At 41.0% G+C, this 7,343-nt stretch overlaps 1 protein-coding gene across 2 annotated transcripts in view; it reads left to right on the forward strand.

Moving 5' to 3' along the window:
• The window catches only part of LOC117515870 (fidgetin), an 82,778-nt gene that overhangs the window by 22,612 nt on the left and 52,823 nt on the right, over positions 1-7,343 (forward strand). The window lies entirely within an intron of this gene.

Here is a 7,343-nt window from a genome sequence, read left to right on the forward strand (position 1 = left end):
GGATATCATAGACAGACTATACACAGATCCTGTGAGTGCTATACAGAGCAGGGGGCAGTGAAAATTGGTGTTTGTCAGGGATGTGTTCTAGCTCCTACAATGTTCAGTGCTTTCATGGACTGTGAATCGGGTAGGTTTGTGGAGACTGGTGATTTAGGTAAATTCAGCACTTCAGAAGCATCTGAAGTGCTGACCCTCAGAATCATGAGCCCAGACCTTCAGAAGAATCTGAATACACCACAAAGACAATATGTTTAATATTCAAACTGATAAACTTTATTGTTTTTGTGCAAATATTTGCTCATTTTGAAATGGATGCCTGCAACACGTTTCAAAAAAGCTGGGACAGTGGTATGTTTACCACTGTGTTACATCACCTTTCCTTCTAACAGCACTCAATAAGCATTTGGGAACTGAGGACACTAATTGCGAGTGTCATGATTGGGTATAAAAGGAGTATCCCCAAAAGGCTCAGCCGTTCACAAACAAGGATGGGCCAAGGATCACCATTTTGTGAACAACTGCGTGAAAAAAGTAGTCTAACAGTTTAAGAACAATGTTTCTCAATGTTCAATTGCAAGGAATTTAGGGATTCCATCATCTACAGTCCATAATATAATCAGAAGATTCTGAGAATCTGGAGAACTTTCTACATGTAAGCGGCAAGGCCGAAACCCAACATTGAATGGCTGTGACCTTTTGATCCCTCAGGTGGCACTGCATTAAAAACTGACATCATGGTGTAAAGGATCTTACCGTGTGGGCTCAGGAACACTTTAGAAAACCATTGTCAGTTAACACAGTTCATCGCTACATCTCAACTGCAAGTTAAAACTCTACCATACAAAGTGAAAGCCATACATCAACAACATCCAGAAACGCCACCGCCTTCTCAAGGCCCCGAGCTCATTTGAAATGGCCAGACGCAAAGTGGAAAAGTGTGCTGTGGTCTGAGTCCACATTTCATATTGTTTTTGGAAATCATGTACGTCGTGTCCTCCGGACAAAAGAGGAAGAAGACCACCCAGATTGTTACAGTGCAAAGTTCAAAAGCCAGCATCTGTGATGGTATGGGGGTGTGTTAGTGCCCATGGCATGGGCAACTTACACATCTGTGATGGCACCATCAATGCTGAAAGGTACATCCAGGTTTTGGAGCAACACATGCTGCCATCCAAGCAACATCTTTTTCAGGAACGTCCCTGCTTATTTCCGCAAGACCATCGTGGCTTCGTAGTAAAAGAGTGTGGGTACTAGACTGGCCTGCCTGCAGTCCAGAGCTGTCACCCATTGAAAATGTGTGGTGCATTATGAAGCACAAAACACGACAACGGAGACCCCGGAGTGTTGAACAACTGTCCTACATCAAGCAAGAATGGGAAAGAATTCCACCTTCAAAGCTTCATCAATTAGTGTCCTCAGTTCCCAAACGCTTATCGAGTCTTGTTAGAGGGAAAGGTGATATAACACACTGGTAAACATACCACTGTCCCAGCTTTTTTGTAATGTGTTGCAGGCATCCATTTCAAAATGAGCAAATATTTGCACAAAAACAGTTTATTAGATAAATGATTTGCAGTTATCGAAGCTAACTTTTTGGTTAGCTGTGTCCACCACTGGATGCATTCACCTCTGTATATTTAACTTTGTTCTGCAAAATCAATATAATCAATGAATCAATCATCAACAATACTTTGTTTATACTATGTTTTAGCATTGTCTGAAGGAGGGCGTGTTGTGTGCGCATACATAAGCTTTTGACAAGAGCGGAAGAAGCAGAAGTTAGTGGACACACTCACATCCACAAGATGTCTTGTAAATCATTCCAGAGATATTATCAGGTTACAAAAACAGCTTTTTCCGTTTTAGATGTGTTTATTTCTTGGTCGCTTTTACATAATGTATGAGAAACAAGTTATATTTACACACAAACAAAACAGTTAGCAGCTAGCTAGACCAGCCAGTGATGTCACTACGCTATCGTCTACAAAATGTCTTGTAAATCACTCCAGAGGTGTTATCAGGTTCAAAAAAGTGTTTTCAGTTTGAGAAGTGTTTATTTCTCGCTAGCTTTTCCATAATATATGTGAAACGTTATATTTACACATAAACTAAGTTGTTTTGGAGCAGCAGAGAAACCAGTCACTGACATCATGGTGGTGCTCTACTCTGATTGGCTGTCAGCCCCGGCCCTGAAAAAAAAAGAAGAAATTGCATGATTCGTAGCAGAAAAAATAGGAAACAGAATGTGACTTTTTAACCTCTGAAAATAGGTCAAGGTTAGCCATCTTTGAACTTGTCCAAGGTCTGTGGCCCAAGAATGTTCCCTGTGAATTTGAAGACTGGCAGTAATAGGACTGGACTTGTGCTGAGGACGGACGGATGGACGCAAAGCCTTTCCAATACCTGATGGCCATATTTGATGGCCTCAGGTAAAAATTGATGCATATTAATAAATTATTGTTAAACAGATGAAACAGTCATCTAATTTTTGTTTTCACATTTTATTTTAGATTTTGGATATTAATTCAGAATTCCATTATTAACTCATATAAAGTCATGGTCTTCCTTCCTGAATATTTTATAATTCTGCAAGGAAAAACAAAAATAATACATTTGACAGTTGTGCTGTCAAAATATGAAGACGTAACATGTCGCCTTAAATTAGGGAATAACTCCGTTGTCTGATGATTTGCGAATGTTAATGATTGAGTTTGAGTTTTACCAGCGATGTGTTAGCGACCGTAAAATCCAGCATTAATGTCCGCAAATCATCTGACACAACAGGGTTATTCCCATTCTAATCTAATTTCAACATTTGCATGGATCCGTGTCCACCACTAAAGGCTAGATCTTAATCCGCATAATTATATAGTTTGGTAAAAATGTTACGCAGACAAAGGGTGTGGTCAGCTCATCATAGCTTACCATAACAGCATCTTCATGCCAAACTGGAAATTCTGTGAGTAGAATCCACATCACTACTTTCGTATGGTATTTTAAATTAATCCATTTCAGTGTCGTTGCTCCGTCAGTTGTTTTTTTTTTTTCTTCTTCGTGTTTAATGGCGATTGGCAACCTCCCGCTCTCAGCTGATAGCGCCATTATTGACATCTGCGTAACAACATGTGTGGACAGGGCACAGAGTAACACATTAAATTAGAAACAGTTTTAATATTTTGCCACCATTTATGTGATATTTTATCGTCTGAAATCTCACAAGATTAGCCAATCAGATTTGGGGAAAAAATGTAATTGGATTAGAATGTATTTCTTACATTTCCAAAGCCTAGCTCTCTGCTTGGAGAAAGAAATGCAGAGTTTTTGTGATTATAATTGTGGCTATTAAAATGTAAGTACAGCAGTGATAGCTACTATTTTCACTTGTGAAATCACAACTAAAGTGAGAAGGACACATTCACAGGATGCAGCCTTGCACCGTAATCATCAATACATGAATGTGATTACAGGTATTGATCGACAGACGGTGATGACACCCGGGGGACAAACAAGTGTAACACAAAGATTACCGGACGTCTATATGTTTATGTCACGGCGCCATAGAGCGTATGTGCTTGCCTGTGTTGTGTTCACGCCATTGGCATGCCTGGTTAAACTCAAAACCAGGCCGGTAACTTGAGATCAGACGTAGCCTGTTAGCTGGTCTCACATCTGCTGTCAGCCGCTCGCTTCTAACTCTGTTAAGGACATTATTGATTGCTCATTATTACCCCGTTGCCTGAAAGACGAGCGTCCCCTATGATCACATTAAATCTCTCCTCTGTCCAATTCTCCTGAGATGCCTTCTGCTCATCGTGCCCATCAAATTTCTCCTTGGAGATCTGATATCAAGCAGCCTGACGTCTTTCATTGCCTCTGGTTCTTGTTGCGTCTTGTTTGATTTACTCCAAATAACTGCTTTTCTTCTTTCTTGTGTTTTTTTTTTTTGTTACCACACAGTTTAGCTAATTGATGTCTGTGTAATGGAAATCAGCCAACAGGCACGAGCGATATTTGAAATTATGATTTGTTTGCTCTTTATTAGCGCTTCAGGTTTTCATGTTGGCTTTCTGATCCGTGCTTATTGACTTGATAGCAAACAAGAGGAGCCTGACAAGAGAGTCTTAAAGTGTTATTTTCCACGCTGCGGTGCCGTTTAAACTGTGGCGGGCTGGGAAAGTGGGTTTAGTTTAGTCTTCCAATTACCTTGTCAAACCCGGTATCCAACACCAAACCTGCAAATTGGCCTCACTGCTTACAAATTTAAAGTCCCCCGAACCTTTCTACCACTTCTTGCGTTGTCATTTTCGCTGACGATAAACAGTTGTTGAAGGTGTCACGCGTCCGCCAGACCGTGTAAAGTTTGGGACGGTTGAAATCCAGCCCTCAGCGAGAGGCCATCTCATTTGGGCCTCGGCCGTCCCCATGAATAATGCAGAGCTATCGACTGTGTCAGTTAAGCGCGAGGAGCCGCGGCGGCAGCCAGTTTGGTATTCAGCTGCTGGAGCTGACTGGATGCCCTCACTTTGAGACAAACTGCTGGCAGACTGCTCCGACTCCAGCAGACAGGAACCGATGCGCTCGTATGAGACGAGCGGCGCTTTGGCGGAGCTGGTTTGTGTTCATCTGAACATACAAGTGCCTGACCGCACAGATCTGCACTTTTCTTCGTGCGTGAGTGGAGCGACGTCTGCAAATGCGTGCGTGCATCTGAGTTTCTAGTGAGAATCTCCTGCCCCCTCGACACGACCGGTTCAGTCCCGATGTCAACAATCGATCGGAGTATCGATCCGCTTGTTTGACTGTTTGGACGACCTGTGTGAATTCCAGCATAATGTGAACCACAGTGGATTTAAAGACGAGTCGCACATGTGTAACCTCCAATGTGTACCTGAGCGTCGGGTGTCCCAGATAAACACGGAGAACCCAACGTAAACCAGTCTCCAGACCCTGTTTGGTTCCTGGATGAGGCGACTCAATGACTCATTTTTCAAAATGCTGCAAATCTGAGTGCAGCTTCGTGACTTTAAAGGGGTCATTTTGTGCTAAATCTGTTTTTAATATGTCATATGTTTCACTGTTGTCAGAGTGTGATGATACACATCTGCAGTTTAATGTCTGTGCATGTCAAAATTAGCCTAATTAACGGCTCGTTTTAGACTTTTGGGATGTATGTCACAGATGTTCATATCTCGTCTCACTCTGAGACACACCTGCTGATCCATTCTGCACTTTTTAGCAGCAGAGGTTGGCGTTTGTGTACAAGTAAGAGGTAAGTTTCAGTGGTCCCAAATGAGGCCCACCCAGAATTAGAAAAAAACATTGCAATTCCTTGAATGGTCACTAGGGAAGGTTCCAAAAGAGAGCATGTTCCCATAGGACTCCCATGTCAAGGTTTAAAGCAGCAATAAACATGTTTACAACCTAGTACAACAAATGGTTTTGGTCTCTATAGAAGGTTTCCTCCTCCATGACAACTACATGGGGTAATTATTTTTTTTAACTTCTTAGTTGAAGACATTTTAAGCCATAACGCTATTTATAATTAGGGGCAGGGCCACTTTGAGTTACAGCAGCGTGTTGTCGCCACTCGTCTGCTGCTGCTAGCTGTTGTGGGGGGAATGTGTTTGCTGTTTTGAGCATTTTATTACAAATATCTTTCATAATATGGCTTATTGTGGGAGTACTTCTTCAAACAGATCATCCAAGATGTCTACATGCCGCTGTTTCGGTCGTGTGAAATTATCGTGTGAGTTTTAATTGTGGATGCTAACGTGTTAGCACTTTTAGCAGTTGTCCGTATCTTGATTGGTTTGGTCCAGTTAATCTACGATTACTGAGAAAATAAGCGGCCATAAGTTTTAATGCCTACACCAAAGCAAACCATTATGAGAAACATGTGCAGTCCCCAAAAATATGATTTAATAAACGCCCGAACTGAGGTTAGCCTCTTAGCTTAGCTTCTTGGTAACTGAAAAACAGGATAGCGTGTTCAGGCTTCATTCATCCTGCCCAGGGTGTCGCCCACGCTCTACCTCTTTATCCAAATATTGTGACTTAGGCACAGTAAGCCCTGCCAACACAGTGATGCTCAGAGCAGCAAATTTTGGGTTTCATATCAGCTCTTTCGGGTCTCGGTAGAAAGCTTACGGGTGTCGTAGCTCATTTTCATTTAAAGCAACAGACACTGAAACAGGTCTTTTATTTATTTATTTATTTTAGACACCTGAAAACCGATGTTTAGCTTTTATTATTTTATTCTTTTCAGCACTGTAGCCAGGCTGACAAAGAGTCAGAGCTCTATTGAGCTGAGTATTCCATTACTTTAACTAGTAATGAGTTCATGACTTTCTTTGCTAACAAAATTTTAACTATTAGAGAAAAAATTACTCATAACCATCCCAAAGACGTATCGTTATCTTTGGCTGCTTTCAGTGATGCCGGTATTTGGTTAGACTCTTTCTCTCCGATTGTTCTGGCTGAGTTATTTTCATTAGTTACTTCATCCAAACCATCAACATGTTTATTAGACCCCATTCCTACCAGGCTGCTCAAGGAAGCCCTACCATTATTTAATGCTTCGATCTTAAATATGATCAATCTATCTTTGTTAGTTGGCTATGTACCACAGGCTTTTAAGGTGGCAGTATTAAACCATTACTTAAAAAGCCATCACTTGACCCAGCTATCTTAGCTAATTATAGGCCAATCTCCACCTTCCTTTTCTCTCAAAAATTCTTGAAAGGGTAGTTGTAAAACAGCTAACTGATCATCTGCAGAGGAATGGTCTATTTGAAGAGTTTCAGTCAGGTTTTAGAATTCACCATAGTACAGAAACAGCATTAGTGAAGGTTACAAATGATCTTCTTATGGCCTCGGACAGTGGACTCATCTCTGTGCTTGTTCTGTTAGACCTCAGTGCTGCTTTTGATACTGTTGACCATAAAATTTTATTACAGAGATTAGAGCATGCCATAGGTATTAAAGGCACTGCGCTGCGGTGGTTTGAATCATATTTATCTAATAGATTACAATTTGTTCATGTAAATGGGGAATCTTCTTCACAGACTAAAGTTAATTATGGAGTTTCCACAAGGTTCTGTGCTAGGACCAATTTTATTCACTTTATATATGCTTCCCTTAGGCAGTATTATTAGACGGTATTGCTTAAATTTTCATTGTTACGCAGATGATACCCAGCTTTATCTATCCATGAAGCCAGACGACACACACCAATTAGTTAAACTGCAGGATTGTCTTACAGACATAAAGACATGGATGACCTCTAATTTCCTGCTTTTAAACTCAGATAAAACTGAAGTTATTGTACTTGGCCCCACAAA

Source organism: Thalassophryne amazonica, chromosome 1 (assembly GCF_902500255.1).
Source record: "Thalassophryne amazonica chromosome 1, fThaAma1.1, whole genome shotgun sequence".
Taxonomy (NCBI): Eukaryota; Metazoa; Chordata; class Actinopteri; order Batrachoidiformes; family Batrachoididae; genus Thalassophryne; species Thalassophryne amazonica.